Raw genomic sequence first — 14883 nt, 5'->3', positions numbered from 1 at the left:
TGAGTCCCAAGGAGAAAGATAAAGGTAAGATGACAGGGGGATATGCTGATATTCTGGAGCATGTTGATATTAAGAAGGAGGAGGTTGTGGGTGTCTTGAAAAACTTTAACATTGCTAAGTCCCCAGGGTCTGATGGGATCTATCTCAGGATACTGAAGGAGGCAAGAACGGAATATGCTAGAGCATTGACAGAGATCTTTGTATCTCTTCTTAGCCACAGTTGATGTCCCAGCAAACTGCAGAATAGCCAATGTTGTTCATTTGTTTAAGAAAGGCAACAGGGGTAATCCAGCAAATTCTCAGCTGGTGATTCTTACATCAGTGGGAGAGAAATTATTGGAGAATGTTCTTAGCAAACAAGATTTACTTGTCTTTGGAAAAGAATGCACTTTTATAGTCAGCGTGGCTTTCCTCAGACGACATCTTGTCTTACAAACTTAACTGAAGTTTTTGAAGAAATAATGAAGATGATTGATGAGGATAGAGCTGTGAATGTTGCCTATATGGACTTTACAAAAGCATTTGACAAGGCCCCTCATGGTTGTCTGGTCCAAAAGGTTAAGTCGCTTGAGTTGGCAACTTAGATACTTGGTTATAGAAAACAGAAGGTAATTGAGGAGGGGTGATTTTGTGATTACAGGTCTGGGACTAACGGTGTTCTGCAAGGATCAGTGCTGGGAGCTCTTGTTGTTTGTAATATATATAACTGATTTATTGAAAATGCCAGTGGTATGATTAGCAAGTTTGCTGACGACACGAAAATTGGAGGTTTTGTAGGTCGTGAAGAAGGTTATCAAAGGATCTAGCAGAGAAACGGCAGACGGAGTTTAATCCAGACAAGTGTAAGGTAACGCATTTTGGGGGGTCAAATGCTCAGGAAAAGTATGCAGTAAATGTGAGGATTCTTAGGAGCATTGCCACATAGAGGAATGCTTGAATGTAAGTCCACAGCTTCCTGAAAATGGCAACACAAGTGAATAAGGTGGTAAAGAAGGCATAGGACATGCTTGCGTTCATCAGTCAGGGCATTGAATATAATAGTTGTATAAGAATTTGGTTAGGTCACATTTGGAATACTGTGTGCAGTTCTGGTTGCCATACTATACAAAGGATGTGGAGGCCTTGAAGAGGGTTCAAAAGATGTTAGCCAAGATTTTGCCTGGATTGGTCTGTATTCTTTATAAGGAGAGGTTGAACAAACTTCAATTGTTTTTGCTAGAGTGTCAGAGGCTAAGGGGCAATCTGATACAAGTATATAAAATTATGCTAGGCATGGGTAGTCTTTTTCTCAGGGTGGAAATATCAAATACCAGAGGGCATTGGTTTAAGGTGAGAGGGGAAAGTTAAAAGGAAACGTGTGAGGAGCATTTTTTTACACAGTGGCCGGTAGGTGCTTGGAATATGCTGCTAGAGGAGGTGGGAGAGCAGGTATGATAGCAACATTTAAGAGGCATTCACACGAGCAAGCAGGGAATAGAGGAATACAGAGTCTTCAGATGGGGTTAGTTTAGAACGGCATCTTGGTTGGTACAAATATGGTGGGCTGAAGGGCCTCTTTCTGTGCTGGACTGTTCTGTGAGCTCTATGGAGAGCAGTTGAGTAAGTTGGGCCTGTACTCATTGGAATTTTGAAGAATGAGAGACGACCTTATTGAAGCATATAAGATTCTTCGGGGACTTGATGGGTTTGGTGGAATTGGATTGTTTCCCTCGTGGGAGAGTCTAGGACCACAGATCATACTCTCAGAGTAAGGGGTTGCCTATTTAAGGCAGAGCTGAGGACGAATTTCTATCCTCAGACCTTGATGAATCTGTGGAATTCTTTATCACAGAGTGCTAATGAGGTTGGGTCATTCATAATATTGAAGGCTAAGAGAGACATACACATATCAGTAAGGGAATCGAGGGGTATGGGGGCGGTGGTGGGAAGGTGGAAAAGCGGAGCTGAGGACTATCAGATCAGCCATAATCTCGTTGAGTCTCGATGCTGCTGCATCGTAGCTGTGAAATATTTTAATGACCTCAACCAGAATAGCAAATCAAATCCTACGCGTATGAAAACTGAGAGATAAATGCATGCACCATAAAATATATAATTACAGTGTAACTGTGTATTCCTGGAATATTTGTACAACAGTATGAGGCATCTCTTTCATAGGTCGCACTGAATCTGGGACAAAGCTAACTCCGAACATGAATGATGCTTTTGTATTGAGGACAATCAACCTAGAGCAAAATGCGTAATATTTGGTGAATAGTCAAGAATCCCAGAAAACACAAGTAGGTGAATATTAACACCTGCAAAGTGGAATTTCCTAACCATCCAGTTTAGTAATGGGAAACAAAGTAAGGGTAAAGTCACCACAGTCCAAGAGGACCATCGGACTGCTCTATCAGTAGAGAGAGGAGACTGGGGATGGTTTAACCCGAGGGTCACCACACCTCAGGCAAGGGGAGAGGTTGAGAAGGAGAGTCCTTCATAGTAACCACAACTGGTGTGGGGATTGAACACACATTGTTGGTGTATTTCTGCATTGCAAATCAGCCATTCAGCCAACTGCACTAGAAACAAACATTCACAATAGGTTAAAACAGACTTTCCAACATACTAGTTGTATATGACAGCTCTACTTGTGTCTTTGATGTGGGAAATGGTATTTTGCTATGACAATCAGTGGTCCCTCTGACAAAAACAGAATTGCTGGAGGAACTCAGCAGAAGTCTGGCAGCATCTATGGAGAGAGAAACAGAATTAAAGTTTCAAGCCCAGATTCAAGTGAATCCATACTAAATGAGCAGATCTCAGGTGAGAACACGATCATGGTACCCTTTTGGGCTAAGGCAAGGGACAGGCAGCTAGGTTTCTTGGCTGGGAGAAATAATAAGGGCAGAAGATTGTTGAGTGCTAATCTCTGAGGATTGAAGGGTCTGACAAAATTCATATTCTTGGCTGGTACAAGGAGATATCGGAGGGATAGTTATACCTGCTCAACTGTCCCTGAATGAGAGTCCTTGTCTTCAAGGGAATGAGGAATTATTTCTTATTAGAGGCAAGTATGTTATACGATGCCTAATTGGCAAAATGACAAATGACCCAGCATTGAAAATCTAATTAACTCCCAATCTCCCAGAGCTCTGGGCTGTTTCTATCAAATACGTGCTCCACATACAGCCTTCACCCTAATGCTTTGCATCAAAGACCCAGTAACACATATCTCAGAGCGGCTGAATCCATTCCTGATTCTTCATCTTGAACATTAGTACACCCTTGCTACGTTCAACACATCGAGATAAGTGTTTGTATTCATTATGGTAAAACAAAAACACTGTGGATACAAGATGTCTAAACTAATGGAAGCATTCAGTAGATCTGAGTAGCATCTATGGGAAGAATGTTTTGAGTCAAGTGTGAGTCTTCTTCAGATAATTATTACTTTGGTAGTACAAATTGTATCAGGAGACTCTGGGGAAGTGACATTAAAATGTACAGGGCAACGGATTGCTCCCTTGCTCCAAAGTCTGAACCACAACCCAACAAACCCACTTCTTTCACCTTTCGGGAACTAGGTCAGTTACTTAAATATGCTAATAAGGCTACGTATTGTATTGCTGACTGGCCACCTTTCTCTCCATAGATGGTGCCAGACTTCTGTTGAGTTCCTCCAGCAATTCTGTTTTTGTCAGAGGGACCACTGATTGTCATAGCAAAATACCATTTCCCACATCAAAGACACAAGTAGAGCTGTCATATACAACTAGTATGTTGGAAAGACATTCCACATTAAGCAGAGGTTCACCTGCACATCTGCCAATGTGGTATACTGCATCCACTGTACCCGGTGCGGCTTCCTCTACATTGGGGAAACCAAGCGGAGGCTTGGGGACTGCTTTGCAGAACACCTCCGCTCAGTTCGCAAAAAACAACTGCACCTCCCAGTCGCAAACCATTTCCACTCCCCCTCCCATTCTCTAGATGATATGTCCATCATGGGCCTCCTGCACTGCCACAATGATGCCACCCGAAGGTTGCAGGAACAGCAACTCATATTCCGCCTGGGAACCCTGCAGCCATATGGTATCAATGTGGACTTCACCAGTTTCAAAATCTCCCCTTCCCCTACTGCATCCCTAAACCAGCCTAGTTCGTCCCCTCCCCCCACTGCACCACACAACCAGCCCAGCTCTTTCCCCCCCATCCACTGCATCCCAAAACCAGTCCAACCTGTCTCTGCCTCCCTAACCGGTTCTTCCTCTCACCCATCCTTCCTCCCACCCCAAGCCGCACCCCCAGCTACCCACTAACCTCATCCCACCTCCTTGACCTGTCCGTCTTCCCTGGACTGACCTATCCCCTCCCTACCTCCCCACCTACACTCTCTCCACCTATCTTCTTTACTCTCCATCTTCGGTCCGCCTCCCCCTCTCTCCCTATTTATTCCAGTTCCCTCTCCCCATCCCCCTCTCTGATGAAGGGTCTAGGCCCGAAACGTCAGCTTTTGTGCTCCTGAGATGCTGCTTGGCCTGCTGTGTTCATCCAGCCTCACATTTTATTATCTTGGAATTCTCCAGCATCTGCAGTTCCCATTATCTCTAGTATGTTGGAAAGCCTGTTTTAACCTATTGTGAATGTTTGTTTCTAGTGCAGTTGGCTGAATGGCTGATTTGCAATGCAGAAATACACCAACAATGTGTGTTCAATCCCCACACCAGTTGTGGTTACTATGAAGGACTCTCCTCCTCAACCTCTCCCCTTGCCTGAGGTGTGGTGACCCTCGGGTTAAGGGAAAACCCAATAACTGGAAATAATGAACTATTGGAAGCAGCAGGTGAGTAGTTTTCCAGAACCACTGCAGGCCACTGGTGATTCACCCCAGCAAACCTGTCACCCCAATGTCAACATGTTCCCCTTTTTAAAAGCCCCGGCACATGCCATTCCCTAATCTCCAATCCCTCGTAATTAATGATTTCCCCAATCTGCAATCTCTTCCCAATGATTTCCCCAAGCTGTGATCCCTCACATTTCACGGCTTACCCTGTCTGTGATCTCCCCAATCTGTGATTCCTCTAATTTGTGAACCCACAATCTATGAATTAATAATTCAGCCCTTTCACAAGCTCAACCAACCTGTGATCTCTACAGTTGGCCATCTCATCCCACTCTGTGATCTCTACCAACCCATGAATCCTAATTTATGATTTCCCCAGCCTGCAATAACCTGGGATTTTACCAATCTGTGATCTCCCAATCCACAATCCCACAAGTCCACAATCCTTCAACCTGCAATCCCTGCAGTTTCCTGTCAATACTCAATCTTCCACCCAAGCTCCATTGCCCTGTGATTTCTCCCTCCATTCTCCGGCCAAGCCACAAAATAAACAACCAAATTAGGAGCAACAATAGGTCACTCAGCTCCTCAAGCCTGCTTTGCTGTTCGATAAGGTCATGGCTAATCTGATTATTCCACAATCCCACCTTCTCTCAATAACTTTCACCCCCTGGCTTTTCAAGAATCAATCCACCTCTGGTTTAAATATTTAAGAACTCTGTTTCACTATCTTTTGAGGAAGACAGTTACACAGATTCACAGCCGTCTGTGAGAAAATAATTCTCATATCTCTGTCTTACATGGTGACCTCTTATGTTAACCCAACTATCCCTGGTCTTGAATTGTCTCACAAGAGGAAACATTCTCTTCACATCCATCTGGTCAAGTCTCCTCAGGATCTTTTATGTTTCAATCTAGTCATCTCTTGCTTCTCTTTTTTTTCAGAAATTTTTTGATCAACCTGTTCAGAGATCGTATGACACACATCTGGAGCAGGTGGGACTAGGTCTCCTGGCATAGAGGAGGGACACCACAAGAGTTCTCCCTTGCTTTCCTAAACTCCAGTGGATACGAGCCTCACTTGTTCAAACGCTCCTCAAAAGACAACTAGACCATTCCTTATACTAGTGTGGTCGTAATTTTGCGGGTGAGAACAAAATTGGTGATATAGAAGGTTATCTAAGATTACAAAGGGATCTTGATTAATTGGCCCAATGGGCGGAGGAGTGGCAGATGGGGATTAGTTTGGATAAATGTGAGGTATTGTAGTTTGGTAAGATGAGCAAGGGCAGAACTTGTACAATTAATGTTTGCATCCTGGGGAGCATTGTAGAACACAGAGACCTAGGTGTTCAGGCACATAGTTCATTGAAAGTTGCATCACCTATAGATAAGGTGGTTAAGAAGGCATTTAGCACGCTTGCCTTCATTGTTCAGATCATTGATTATAGGAGTTGGGATGTCATGTTGAGTTTGTATAGGATATTGCTGAGGTCACTTTTGGAGAACTCTGTTGCCTTGCTATAGGAAGGAGATTATTAAATTGGAGAAGGTTCAGGAAAGATTTACCAGGATGTTGCTGGGACTGGAGGGTTTGCATTATAAGGAGAGGTGGGTTAGTGTGTGACTTTTTCACTTCACTCAGTTGGTGTTCCCTAAGTTCAGTGGGCCTGGCAAGGGTGTCCACTTCCATTGAAATACCCTGCAACTCGTATTCTGCACTTGCTGCATTTTCCAATGATAAAGTCAGCTGTAGTGCCTGTCTGAAGTCCAGTTAGGTTTCAGCTGGTAGGTGCTTTTGCATGGTTGCATCATTAATCCTAATACCAAACAGTCTCTAGTATCTCATTAAGGGTTAAATCAAAGTCACATACCTCTCCCAGTCATCTTAGCCTAGCCAAAAATCTGATATGGATTCCCCAGGTTTTCAAACTGCCAAGTAAAAACAACAGTGACTCAGAATTAGAGGAGGCTTGGTGTTATAGTATTGCTCAACTAAATCCATCAGCTCTCGAAAGGGTTTAGTATGTGACTCCTCAGAGAAAGTTTGGCTCCTAATAACCAAAAAAGCTGAGGTTCAACAAGCCATAAAGAGGATTACTAGATAATAAAATGTGAGGCTGGATGAACACAGCAGGCCAAGCAGCATCTCAGGAGCACAAAGCTGACGTTTCGGGCCTAGACCCTTCATCAGAGAGGGGGATGGGGGGAGGAAACTGGAATAAATAGGGAGAGAGGGGGAGGCGGACCGAAGACGGAGAGTAAAGAAGATAGGTGGAGAGAGTGTAGGTGGGGAGGTAGGGAGGGGATAGGTCAGTCCAGGGAAGACGGACAGGTCAAGGAGGTGGGATGAGGTTAGTAGGTAGCTGGGGGGTGCGGCTAGGGGTGGGAGGAAGGGATGGGTGAGAGGAAGAACCGATTAGGGAGGCAGAGACAGGTTGGACTGGTTTTGGGATGCAGTGGGTGGGGGGGAAGAGCTGGGCTGGTTGTGTGGTGCAGTGGGGGGAGGGGACGAACTGGGCTGGTTGAGGGATGCAGTAGGGGAAGGGGAGATTTTGAAACTGGTGAAGTCCACATTGATACCATTGGGCTGCAGGGTTCCCAGGCGGAATATGAGTTGCTGTTCCTGCAACCTTCGGGTGGCATCATTGTGGCAGTGCAGGAGGCCCATGATGGACATGTCATCAAGAGAATGGGAGGGGGAGTGGAAATGCTTTGCGACTGGGAGGTGCAGTTGTTTTTTGCGAACTGAGCGGAGGTGTTCTGCAAAGCGGTCCCCAAGCCTCCGCTTGGTTTCCCCAATGTAGAGGAAGCCGCACCGGGTACAGTGGATGCAGTATACCACATTGGCAGATGTGCAGGTGAACCTCTGCTTGATGTGGAATGTCATCTTGGGGCCTGGGATGGGGGTGAGGGAGGGGGTGTGGGGACAAGTGTAGCATTTCCTGCGGTTGCAGGGGAAGGTGCCGGGTGTGGTGGGGTTGGAGGGCAGTGTGGAGCGAACAAGGGAGTCACGGAGAGAGTGGTCTCTCCGGAAAGCAGACAGGGGAGGGGATGGAAAAATGTCTTGGGTGGTGGGGTCGGATTGTAAATGGCGGAAGTGTCGGAGGATAATGCGTTGTATCCGGAGGATTGTTTTTCATCTGCTCTAATGTCATTTGCCCAGAAAAAAAAACACATTCCTTCCTCATCTTGGGCCAAGTCTTCAACAGCAGGATTGACTCAGTAAAGTGCCCAAATAACAGCCTGAAATGCTTACCCCCAACTCAAAGACCACTGTTGCAAATGAATTTCTTCAGGAATGTGCTTCAGGAACCAGCTTGTAACTGATGTCCATTTCAAGCCCACCGACTCCCACAGCTACCTAGAATACACCTCCTCCCACCCACCCTCCTGCAAATATTCCATCCCCTATTCCCAATTCCTCCGCCTCCGCCGCATCTGCTCCCACGATGAGGCATTCCACTCCCGCACATCCCAGATGTCCAAGTTCTTCAAGGACCGCAACTTTCCCCCCACAGTGGTCGAGAACGCCCTTGACCGCGTCTCCCGCATTTCCCGCAACACATCCCTCACACCCCACCCCTGCCACAACCGCCTAAGGAGGATCCCGCTCGTTCTCACACACCACCCCACCAACCTCCGGATACAACGCATCATCCTCCGACACTTCCGCCATCTACAATCCGACCCCACCACCCAAGACATTTTTCCACCCCCATCCCTGTCTGCTTTCCGGAGAGACCACTCTCTCCGTGACTCCCTTGTTCGCTCCACACTGCCCTCCAACCCCACCACACCCGGCACCTTCCCCTGCAACCACAGGAAATGCTACACTTGTCCCCACACGTCCTCCCTCACCCCTATCCCAGGCCCCAAGATGACATTCCACATCAAGCAGAGGTTCACCTGCACATCTGCCAATGTGGTATACTGCATCCACTGTACCCGGTGCGGCTTCCTCTACATTGGGGAAACCAAGCGGAGGCTTGGGGACCGCTTTGCAGAACACCTCCGCTCGGTTCGCAATAAACAACTGCACCTCCCAGTCGCAAACCATTTCCACTCCCCCTCCCATTCTTTAGATGACATGTCCATCATGGGCCTCCCGCAGTGCCACAATGATGCCACCCGAAGGTTGCAGGAACAGCAACTCATATTCCGCTTGGGAACCCTGCAGCCCAATGGTATCAATGTGGACTTCACCAGCTTCAAAATCTCCCCTTCCCCCACCGCATCCCAAAACCAGCCCAGTTCGTCCCCTCCCCCCACTGCACCACACAACCAGCCCAGCTCTTCCCCTCCACCCACTGCATCCCAAAACCAGTCCAACCTGTCTCTGCCTCCCTAACCTGTTCTTCCTCTCACCCAGCCCTTCCTCCCACCCCAAGCCGCACCTCCATCTCCTACCTACTAACCTCATCCCACTTCCTTGACCTGTCCGTCTTCCCTGGACTGACCTATCCCCTCCCTACCTCCCCACCTATACTCTCCTCTCCACCTATCTTCTTTTCTCTCCATCTTTGGTCCGCCTCCCCCTCTCTCCCTATTTATTCCAGAACCCTCACCCCATCCCCCACTCTGATGAAGGGTCTAGGCCCGAAACGTCAGCTTTTGTGCTCCTGAGATGCTGCTTGGCCTGCTGTGTTCATCCAGCCTCACATTTTATTATCTTTCTTCAGGAATGTGCTTTGCTTTCATCGCCACTAAAATAACTCCACAGAGCCCTGTGCCCTGTCACCATGTTACCCTTTATTTACACTTGGAAAGTCCTTGATACTGAACCAGCTGCACCAGAGCCAGCTGTCAGAGCGTTAGGATGTCTAACACTCCTGTTTAAATCTGTCAGCCAGAGTTCCCTGATTGGACCAGGCTAACAGCCCCAATCAGGGAACTCATATTATATGGGTCCACCTGGCTGACCTCATTACAATCACTACAGATGGCAGCAATGCAATCCCTTTTCACACTCAACATACTGACTGGATTATGAACTTTTCTGGTTCCAACCATAATTAGAAGAACAATTATGAATTATTTTAGCAATGATCAGAAGACTACTCTGTTATTACTGTTTAATCAGATTTACTTCTTCACATAAAGATAATCTGTTTACTCATCCAATTTTTGCCTAATTGCATCAAAGAAGAATAATCAGGTTAGGTTGTTATGGGATACACAGAGAGACATTATTCATATTAATAATGGATGGCAGTGCAACTGAATTTTATCAGTCCATTCTCAGACATGCAAGTGGATCAAAAGCATGGCTTTCAAATATTGACATGTATAGCCTCTGTAAATAATCATTCCTGAACATACTTTGCGTAGTTCTTCTTTATATGTTAAAGTTTAGCTTGCAATTACAGAGCTTTTCACAATCTCACAGTGTCAAAAACATTTTACGGTGAGAAGTGCAGTCACTGTTTGTAATGTAGAAAAGATATTTCGTCAAAAAATATTGCGTTCACTTACGCATGTCCCTGCTTCATTTTCTTCCCTTTGCACCGCTGACTCTATGTAACAAGATCATCTTTTAGTTGTGTAAAATCTTAGGATCCTGAGCACAACCACTGATAAAACCAAAGGATCGACGTATAGTCATTCATTAATAATGTGTGGCTAGTATAAAATTCCACAACAGTTTTTTGGATAATCTGGTAGTCAGCCTAATTTGTTTTAATGCAGTAAATTGTTGCTGTGGGGGCAATAATATCTTCAACAGTTTAACATTAATGGGACAACCTAGGATACCAGAAGTATTCCTACTCCTTATTTCTCCTTTAGTTTTGAAGAGTCCATATGATTGTTAAAATTGTGCCCTGCTCCTGACCTGTCATCATGTAATTAAAGTCCAGTGGAATTTATTGCATTATGGTTCTTTGCCTTTACATAGCCTTCCAACCACTTAAGCAGCAAATACCACCACCCAATTAACTTAAAGTAGAAACACTTGGACACGTGCTCCCGTATTTTGACTATAATTTCATTCTCAGAGATGCTGTTACAAAATTCAAAAAGTTCAAACAGAACGAGGTGCTAAAAGATCCTGAAGTCTAATGGTATTTATGCTTTTAACTTTGCATCTGGAAATCAACCTGTGGGTTCTCATAATTTTCATAATTTTGTACAGCTGATACCATCTGATGTACTCTGTAATATTTTCTTCAGGCTCCCATTCCATGTCTCATTCACTCATTGCCAGGCATTTTGATTCACTTCAGCTTAGTTTCTTCTCTAGAGTTTGGAGATCTGGGAATTTGCTTTCAAAATGTCCATATAAAATTTATTGCATTGCAGATGAGATTATAACCTGTGTCCTATCCAACAATGGCGATTTCTGTATCTGCAGCTAAAATTCACTTTCTGCTAATGCTTGCTTCAATGTAGTGTCACCTCTTTGTTGAATCCCCATTCTATACCCTCTTCAAAGATCAACTCATTCAAAATATTGTAGTCTAATGTATGTAACCTATACTGCATCAAAACCCCTTTGTATGACATCTCACATTTCATGACATTCTTATGGTCCTTCAAAGCCACAGATTTAAAACTCTAATTATCTTTTCATACTTCCATGGCTTCGTCCATCCTGTTTTTGTTTTGACTCTTTGCAAACATTTGATGGTTATACTTTTGGCAGTGAGTTCCTACTGTGCAGTTCATTCCTCATGTCCCTCTGGTCATGTACCTCCCTCTCATTCATCAATAATTTCCGTGAGACTATCAATGTATTTTTGGCGACCTACTAATTGATTTTCCTTCAGAGCTTTTCCCTCATCATCTGAGGCATTTTCTTCCAGTTAAAGGCACAATATTTCACTTTCATAAATCATTGCAGTGCTGTATTAAAATGTTTTGTTTGCTTTCAAGTTTTTCTTGAAATCATTAGCCCAGGGAGTGGTTGAAATGAATGCATTTAAGGGTAGACAAGCATAAAGGGAAGCAAATAGCTGGCTACAATGATAGATGAGAAAAAGATCGGTTAAGAATTGAGAGATGCATGAACACCTATATGGACTCCTGTGTCTGAGTGGCCTGTTTCTGTGCTGTGTGTCCTTTTTAGCAAACGGAGAGCAGGAAGGTTTGTCTGTTGGTTCTTGAACCTCCAATGATATTGGTCTGTCAAAAAGATGGATGAAAAGCAGGTATGTGCTTGTAATTGTTTACAAATATATCAAACTCGGCTATCAAAATAATGCTGAGGTTGTCCAAGGATATCTACAAATTGCCACCTGAGGTGCACTGCTCCATCATTAGCTTCATACGATCATTAAATCTTGCTACTTACTTCACCATTTAAGTATATTGAATGGCACGAAGCTGGCATATTGAAATTACGTTCAAGATACAAGAAGGTAATTCTTATCACTTCAGGTTCAAGTACCCTTTCAACAACAGGTGTTGGGTCCTGCCAAACAATCTTTGACAGAGAAAACAAACTATTACAGATACGCAGTCACATTTTGCCAGGTTTTAATTACTAAATGGTTGAAAGCTATCAAATATAAAATCCTTTAAAATGTTTTCAAGATAGCATTTGCGGACATTTAGAAAAGGAAAAATTAATTAGGGATAGTCAGCATGGTTTTGTGTTAGGAAAATCGTGCCTCACAAATTTAATTGAGTTTTTTGAGGAATTAGCCAAAAAAATTGATGATTTCAGAGCAGTAGATATTGTTTACTTGGACTTCTGTAAAGCCTTTGACAAGGTTCCGCATTGTAGACTAATTAGTTAGGTTAGATCACGTGGAATTCAGGGTGAGCTTGCCAATTGGATACATGATTGGCTCAGTGGCAGGAGGTGAGTGGTGATGAAGGGTTGCTTTTCAGACTAGAGGCCTGTGACCAGCGGTGTTCCAAAGGGATCGGTTCTGGGTCCTCTTTTGTTTGTCATTTAGATAAATGATATGGGTGAGAATACAGAAGGCATGGTTAGTAAGTTTGCGAACAACACCAAAATTTGTGGCATAATAGACAGTGAAGAAGCTTTTCTAAAATTACAAAGGGATCGTGATCAAACGTATCAATGAGTTGTAAAAAGGCAGATGGAGTTCAATTTGGATAAATGTAAGGTATTCCATTTTGGTACAACAAACAAGGGTAGGGCTTATAAAATTAATGGTAGGGCCTTGGGTAATGTTGTAGAACAGAGAGACGAAGGGGTGCAGGCTTATGTCACATGTAGACAAGGGGGTTAAGAAGGTGTTTAGCACGTTTGCCTTCATTGCTCAGCCCTTTGAGTATAAGAGTTGCTAAGACATGTTGAGGTTGCCCAGGACATTTATGGGGCCTCCTGTGGAATACTGTGTTTAGTTCTGATTGGCCACTTAGAAGAAGGTCATTATTAAACTGGAAAGGGTTCAGAGGAGATTTATCAGGATGTTGCCGAGTATGGAAAATTTGAGTTATAAAGAAAGGCTGGGTGGGCTAGGACTTTTTTCACTGGACTGTAGGAATTGAGAGCTGACTTTATAGACGTTTATAAAATCATGAGGGATATAGATAGGGTTAATGATAGGTTTCATTTCCCTCAGATGGACCATTTCAAGACTAAGGGGCACATTTTTAAGGCGAGAGAAGGAAGATTTAAATATGAGGGGAAAGTTTTTTTATGCAAGGAGTATTTTGTGTGTGGTTTGAACTTACTGGCTAAGTGGAGGATGCAGGTACAATTACAACATTTAAAAGATACTTAGATAAGAACATGAATAGGAAAGATTTGGAGGATTATAGGCCAAGGGCAGTCATGTGGGACGAGTTTGATTTGGGATTATATTCGGTATGGACTGGTTGGACCAAAGGGTCTGTTTCTGTGCTGTGTGGCTCTTTGATTCTATCTGGGGTATCCAGTTTCTTAAATGAAAAAGATTCTTCAGGTACTTGAAGAATTCAGGTAGAAAACCCTGTTCTGGTCACTCTAGGTTAGAAATTAGATTCAGTTTCTTCATCATTTTGTTTCCATTCCATCAAGGAAGGTGATGAGAGAGAGCCATTACTAGAACTCATTGTGGAAAATGAGCTGTGTGAATTAGATCAAGGAAGGTGATGAGAGAGAGCCATTACTAGAACTCATTGTGGAAAATGAGCTGTGTGAATTAGATCAAGTGTCAATATTTTGGCAACTATTAGCGGAAGTTTTGGGTTAGCAATAGAATGGATCAAGTAGAAATTCAGAGCAATTGTAATTAATTAGCAAAGGACTGAGTAAATGGAATGAGAACATATCTGGCCTAGGTAAAATTGAATCAAAGATTGGCAGACAAAACTGTAACAGGACAATGGGCTGTCTTTCAATCAGAGAGTGGTCTGAGATTAAGCCAAAACTGAAAGAACTGTGGATGCTAGAAATCAGAAATAAAAACAGAATTTGCTGGCAGCATCTGTGGAGAGGAAGCAGAGTTAATGTTTTGGATCCGATGATCCTTCTTCAGAGTCTGCTCAACCGCAGTACTGAAGATCCGAAACGTTAATTCTGCTTTCTCTGCACAGATACTACTAGACCTGCTGAGTTTTTCAAGAAATTCCATTTTTGTTTCTGAGATTAAGCCAGTCTGTTCACAGCCTTGATGTCACATATAATCCTGATATGAGCTTCTGGCTGTAGTCACACAGATGGATTAGAAATATTGGGCCTCTTCTCCATGAAAGAGAGTAGGTTACAAGAAGGTTTAAAGAAATTTTCAAAATCTTGAAGGGACTGCACAGAGTATTTAGGAAGGAATTGTTCCCAAAGGCATAAGGGTCAAGAACCAGAGAATTTTGATTTTAGGCTATTGGCAAAAGAAAGCTGTTCCAGCTCTTCTGATGCTGCTTGGCCTGCTGTGTTCATCGAGCTCCACACTTTTGTTATCTTGGATTCTCCAGTATCTGCGGTTCCCATTATCCCAGGTAGTGAGTAATTGGGACTGGAATGAGAGTTTGTTATAAGCAGATTCAATCACAGCTGTCAAAAGGGAATTGGACAATTGCCCAAGGAGAAGAGATTTGCAGTACTTTAGTGAAAAGTGGGGTGGGAATTGGTTCCAGCAAAGTTGCTCTTGTCATGGGCGCAGTGG

The sequence above is a fragment of the Stegostoma tigrinum genome, chromosome 9, assembly GCF_030684315.1.
Source record: "Stegostoma tigrinum isolate sSteTig4 chromosome 9, sSteTig4.hap1, whole genome shotgun sequence".
Lineage (NCBI taxonomy): Eukaryota > Metazoa > Chordata > Chondrichthyes > Orectolobiformes > Stegostomatidae > Stegostoma > Stegostoma tigrinum.
This window is presented reverse-complemented; position numbering follows the sequence as displayed.